General features: G+C 52.1%; 1 long non-coding RNA gene across 2 annotated transcripts; it reads left to right on the top strand.

Moving 5' to 3' along the window:
* The first annotated feature begins 450 nt into the window (after positions 1 to 450).
* On the top strand, positions 451 to 2,597 carry LOC102759052. 2 transcript variants are annotated; one of them, XR_001514694.1, is made up of 5 exons: positions 451 to 653; positions 919 to 1,051; positions 1,165 to 1,205; positions 1,343 to 1,590; positions 2,101 to 2,597. It is a non-coding gene; the product is annotated as an uncharacterized LOC102759052 (long non-coding RNA). The 2 variants fall into 2 exon arrangements; XR_001514693.1 differs by having other exon boundaries at positions 1,165 to 1,590.
* The last annotated feature ends 3,459 nt before the right edge of the window (positions 2,598 to 6,056 follow it).

Raw genomic sequence — 6,056 nt, 5'->3', positions numbered from 1 at the left:
CATTCACACAGACCTCAGTTTCTCCATCTGAACCTAGACTTAAATATTCTGCACCTGCCCTATCCCCCCCCCCCCCAACACAATTTACCAGCTTTATCTCTCCTGATGGAGCAATAGCACACGCTGGAGAAACAAGCACTGACCGAGCCAGAGCTGCTAAACTGTTGGGGAGCTCAGAGACCCAGGAGGGGGTTGGGCCGAGTGGGGAGATCCTGGGGACTACAGTGAGTGGCCCCCCCCCTCCAGAAAACCCCAACCTAGATTTTGGGCAGATGCCAGTCTTTTATTCTGAAGCTGAGGCCACAGCCTATGAGGTAATCTTTGGAGCTGCATTCGAGGCGGAGTCCCATTGGCCGGCTGGCCAAGCCCCGCCCCGGGTTCCCGGTGCCCCGCCCTCCCCAAAGCCCATAAAAGCGCAGTCCCCGCCTGGGCAGCCACGGGACACCTGCATCTGCCCACAAGACTGGCAGCAGGTGAGACGCACGAGGGAAGGACTTCAGCTGCGTGGAAGGAGGGGTGGCTTGGGGGACCCGGCACCTCGGGGACGGGGCTGGTTTGCAGGTCAGCGCACGGACATCTGCCCGGAAAGCGACAAAGACGGCGAAGTTTGACGGTCTGGAAAGCAGAGACCAGCGGGGCTGACTACCTGGGAGGTAAGTCCTGGGGACGTGCCACGAGGTAAGGAGCTGGGGTGAGTCCTAGTTGCGACCCCTCCCAGCGCCCCCCTTTGCCATTCGGAAGCGCCCGGGGAAGAGGAGCGGAGGGGAAAGACATTTTTGGAAGGCGGGTTCCCCAAAGTCAGAGGAACGGAGAAGGCGGGGGAGTGGGTTGAGCCGGGAAGAGAGGAAAGTTTTCTTCAGCCCCGAGGCTGAAGACAGCCCTGCGAGGACCACGGGAGAAAATTGCTATTTATTTCAGCACGGAGACTCCGGACAGCGCCTCTCGGGGTCCAGGGAGGGAACCGCGACCTGCTTCAGCACACGCGTCTGGACAGCTCCCAGCAGGTCCCGGCCGGCTTCATGGCAGCCGCAGGGCACGGACAGCTCCCCAGGTGACCGACAGCCCTGCAGCTTGATGGGGGAACAGAGGGTGGTCTGGGGTGGCTGACGCTTCTGGAGACTTGCCCCCCTCATTCAATAGATTTTTCAATGCATTGTTTTCCAGATGAGATGAAACGGCACACAGAAGTCTGTCATGCCCAACAGGTACGATGCTCAAGCTGTAGGGCTGTGGGGGAATGGGTGCCGGCCAACATGATATTATTGTGCTCTCTCTAGACTTCTTTGAGAAACATTGGGCCAGTCATTTTACATACATTATGTCATGCCATCTTCATCTTCAGGACATGGGCGTTATTACGTCCAGGTGACCGTTGAGGACACTGAGACCCGGAGAGGGACAGGTCAAGGGGTCTTACGCCCAGGGTGAATCTGCAAGTCAACCCCACATCCTGCCCACTCCAGATTCCATGCTTCATGGGCGGGAGTTGGGCCCTTGGAGATCAGCTCCTTCCTCTCCCCAGGAGGACCGGGAATGGAAGACAGGAGGTGGTGGAGAAGCAAGAAGCCCATATGCTACAACTTGGCTCAGGTGAAGGAAAAGAGCTGGGTGGGGAGGTCGCAGACACAGGGCAAAGGGTGGCCAAGAAGACTGGAGCAGTTGTGGTCTAGTGCTGTGTGGAAGACTAGTGATTTTGTTGTTCTGGTGTACTAAGACAACAAGTCACAGCTTCCTCACAGCGCGGACTCCCGTCAACCTCCGCCGGACATGGACAAGTAACTGTGGGGCGGGGGGAGGCCAGGAAGGCGTCACTTCCACCCAGGGGAGTGAGCTGGCTAATCCCATGGGACAAGAGCAAGGGAGGGAGTAAAATAGGGGCATGCACCCCATGATCACATAGCCATGTGCCATGCATGGTGTTGGCCATGTCACTCATATGCCCCCCACAGGCCTGAAAATACAAAATACCTGACTGAACCCAGGGCCTTGGGAATCAACGAGGGGGCGGTGTTTGAAGTTCTCTCTAGACCAGGATTCTACTAAGATTTCTCAATAAAAATCCCAGGGATAATTTATTTTTCTCCCACACCTCACCATCAGTTCCATGGACCAACTACAGGACAGGTGTGTAAACTTGTGCTTGGTAGGTGAGTTGTGGCATCGGCGAGGGCTCACCCCCAGTTCTCTGCGACATCCTAATCAAGTCGAGGACACCGCATTGAAGTCATTCCAGCCTCAGAGCCTTGGTCGTTGCTGCTCCCTCATCTTGGAATGCTCTGCCTCCCCGAGCACCCCCCGAGCTCCCTCTCCCTTCTTATCCCAGCCTCATTTCACCAAGGGAAACTTTCCTTGATGCCTCACCACCCACCTCATCAAGTCTGTGTTATACACTCTCATAGACCTGGGATGTCTCCTCTCCAGCACTTACTCCGATTATTGTTAACTGTTCACAGGACTGTCTGTCACCCCCATTACACTGTGAGCTCCATGAGGGCAGAGACTGTGTTTGTGTTTTTCACTGCTGTGGCCCCAGCACCTAACCAGGGCCTGGCACACAGCAGGTGCTCAATAAACATTGGTTGAATCAATAAAGGCATCAGAATAAATCAGTATATTAATAAATGAGCTGATGGTTTCAGCACACACATGAAGATCCTGCTTCTCGTTGGTTTCCCCCACAGAGATACCAGAGGGTGGTGGGTGCTGCGGGTGTTTATTGGGGAGTATAATTAAATTTGTGGACACTCAAGAGCCAGCCAGCCAGCTAATAGCCCCAGGAGAGGGCCAAGCTCATTTAATTAGCAGTTATGAAGCATTGATTCCTCATTAGCTCTGGCAACCCCGGTCTCCCTTCTCAGCCCCAGACAAATGAAATCTTTCTCTCTCCAGGAGTACTGCCTCAGTGAGTTCATTAGCAAGCAGAGAAAATATGATTGCAAGACACCTACATGCCAGAGGCACTTTGAGGATGGGGTGGGGAGAGGGGTCCAATGTCTGGACCAAGGCTAATTGTGAGAGTTTTTGTGTTGTATATAGATCTCCCTTTGGGAATGGAAGAGCTTTTAGATTTTTTAAAAAGGCACCCGGATACTGCCTTTTAGGGACCCCTAGGAAAGAGGAGATTCTGCCCTGGAATTTCTACAAATGTCTCCCCCTGGGTCCCTCACAGCCACTCCACATTAACCATTTCACACTGAACACCCAGTCCACCCAGCCCCCACCACCCCTCCTTCCGTGTCCCCATCAGTGTGGCAGCCTCTCCACATCCCAGGGACCCCCCTCCCCCCCCGCCTCATCCATTTCCCTAACCAGGTATTTGCCAAGGCAAGTCATTCTGGGCAAATCCAGTCTCTTCCCCAGCCCTCCGCCGCCATCACTGCCTGGCTGTCCCTCCCCTCCCCCAAACACACACAACCATCCATTTATTCTCCACATACAGTGAGGGGTTGTTCTAGAACACAAATCTGACCAAGTCCCACCTTTGCCTTTAACCCTTCCAAGACTCCCATTGACTGATGGATGAAATTCAAATTTCAAAACACAGCCTGGCTCATCCTGCTGAGAGCATCGCCTGTCATTTCCCCACCAGCTGCCCTTATCAACCGGCCCAGCCAGGAGCATCTTGGATTCCTCTAGGAAGCGCCCAGAGAATGCAGATTCCTAGGACCCTGCCCACTTCAATAAGCCAGAGGCGGGCGGGCCCCAGCATCTGCATTTTGATGAACTTCCCCACTGACTCTGCTTTGTTGTTGTTAATTCTCACCTGAGGATATTTTTTCCCATTGCTCTTCAGAGAGAGTGGAAAGGAGGGAAGGAAGGAAAGAGAAAGAGAGAGAGACATGGATGTGAGACATACATATTGACTCCCGTATGCACCCCCACTGGGGATGGGAGTGAACCTGCAACCCAGGTACGTACTCTTGACCAGGAATCAAACCCGAAATCCTCTGGTGTGCAGGCTGACACTCTAACCACTGACCCACACCGGCCATGGCCCCGCTGATTCTTATTTAGGGAAATCCTTCCTTTGATTTAAAAAACAAAACGGCCCAGCTGGTGTTGCTCAGTGGTTGAGCATCAACCTATGAATCAGGAGGTCATGGTTCGACTCCTGGTCAGGGCACATGCTCTGGTTGCGAGCTCGGTCCCCAGTGTGGGGCATGCAGGAGGCAGCCAATCAATGATTCTCTCTCATCATTGATGTTTCTATCTCTCTGTCCCTCTCCCTTCCTCTCTGAAATCAATCTTATATAATAAAAGCCTAATATACAAATTGTTTGACCGGGAGTTTGACCACTCGCTATGACGTGAGCTGACCACCAGAGGCAGCACAGAACACGGTGGGCATCTTCGATGCGGCGCTGGCAGCAGGTGGTAGTGGAGGTGCTGCTGGGCCTGATGGGCCCCAACAAGTGCTGGACAGCAGTGCGATGGTGGAGCAGGTGAGGGGGTGGCGCCAGGCCACAGCAGGGTGCCAGGTGGGGGCTGTGGGGCTGCGAGGCTGGGGACACGAGCAGGGGCTGTGAGCCTGGGGGCGCGAGCTGGGGCCCAATCCCCGCAGGCCACCCTGAGGGACCCCACCTGTGCATGAATTCGTGCACCAGGCCTCTAGTAAAAAATAAAAATAAAGGTATGTAAAACCCACCAACCTTTCATTTTCCCCAAAGACCTCTGGGAGGGGGCACCTCGTTCAATCTCACCAGTTTCAGCCTTCTCCCGTCCATGCCCAGGTCAGTGTTAGCACGTGGTAAGTATTCAGTTGAGATAAATGCTGGGTCTGAGCTCCTTTGTCAGACACAAATATGAAGGCCACACACACCTATAAAGATGAGCCAGCATTTGCAATGGGGCTGAGGGCATCTGAACTGAAGGGACAACCCACTCAACTTTCTTATCACATCTGGTCACTCTCCAATGGTCTTCATTTGGGATTTCATGAAAGTGGAGTCTCAGACAAGACGGTGATTCCAGGAGCAAAGGTACCAGAGAGTGAGGCAAAGAAGCAGGGATTGCCAACTTATGGGGATAAGGTCCAATTACTCTAGCAGGCTCAGAGTAACAGTGGCTTCAGCAAAAGGGACGTTTATTTTCTTCCCTTTGACTCAGCAATTCTATGCCTAGATTTACACAGGTGAGAAATGAATACCTACTTCCACAGAACGAAGGGAGGAAAGGAGAGAGGGAGGGGCCCATTTCGGAGGCCGATCAATCCTCTTGAGCAGTTAAGTCCACACCTGGACTACTTCCCTTCTCGGCTCTCATACTCAAGGGCCACTAGACACCTCCTTTAATTGTCCAAGAGCTAGGAATCAGGCTACTAGGGGCAGCCCTATTGTCATGGAGTTCAGAAAATTATTCAAATGAACCAGTTTCAGGAAGCCGGGGAAACGTGGCTCACCCCACCGGCTTCTCCAGTTACTGTCACCCTGTCCCTGCTGTAAGCCTGTGGCCCCTTCTTTGGAGCTCCAAGTAACAAAGGATTCTGCCTTTCTTCTATCTGAGTGTCATTGTGTTGTGTTCCTCCATCAAAACAATATTTAAACCTTGCAAATACAGAGCATAAAATTTGCATGTAACCTTTTTAAAGCGACAATTTCGCGACATTTCATACTTCACATAGTCCTACAACCATCACTACTAGGTGATTAATTCCAGAACATTCCATCGCCCCCCTAAAAAACACAGATCCTGTTAAGCCAGGGGTGGGCAAACTTTTTGACTCGAGGGCCACAATGGGTTCTTAAACTGGACCGGAGGGCCAGAACAAAAGCATGGACGGAGTGTTTGTGTGAACTAATATAAATTCAAAGTAAACATCATTACATAAAAGGGTATGGTCTTTTTTTTTTTTTAGTTTTATTCATTTCAAATGGGCCGTAGTTTGCCCACGGCTGGCCTAGAGTATCCTGTGGTGCCAGAAATTAAATGCTCAAAGAATTATGGGGAAAGATGAAAAAGACGTAGGAGCCATCATAGAAGGACTCCCAATAGTCAAATCTTGGGCAATTTGAGCAACAAAACAATAACTGCTACTAATGGTTCATTACCTAAGATAA

The sequence above is a fragment of the Myotis davidii genome, unplaced genomic scaffold (genome assembly GCF_000327345.1).
Source record: "Myotis davidii unplaced genomic scaffold, ASM32734v1 scaffold551, whole genome shotgun sequence".
Taxonomy (NCBI): Eukaryota; Metazoa; Chordata; class Mammalia; order Chiroptera; family Vespertilionidae; genus Myotis; species Myotis davidii.
The sequence above is the reverse complement of the archived record's forward strand: the minus strand, read 5'-3'. Positions and strand labels throughout refer to the sequence as shown.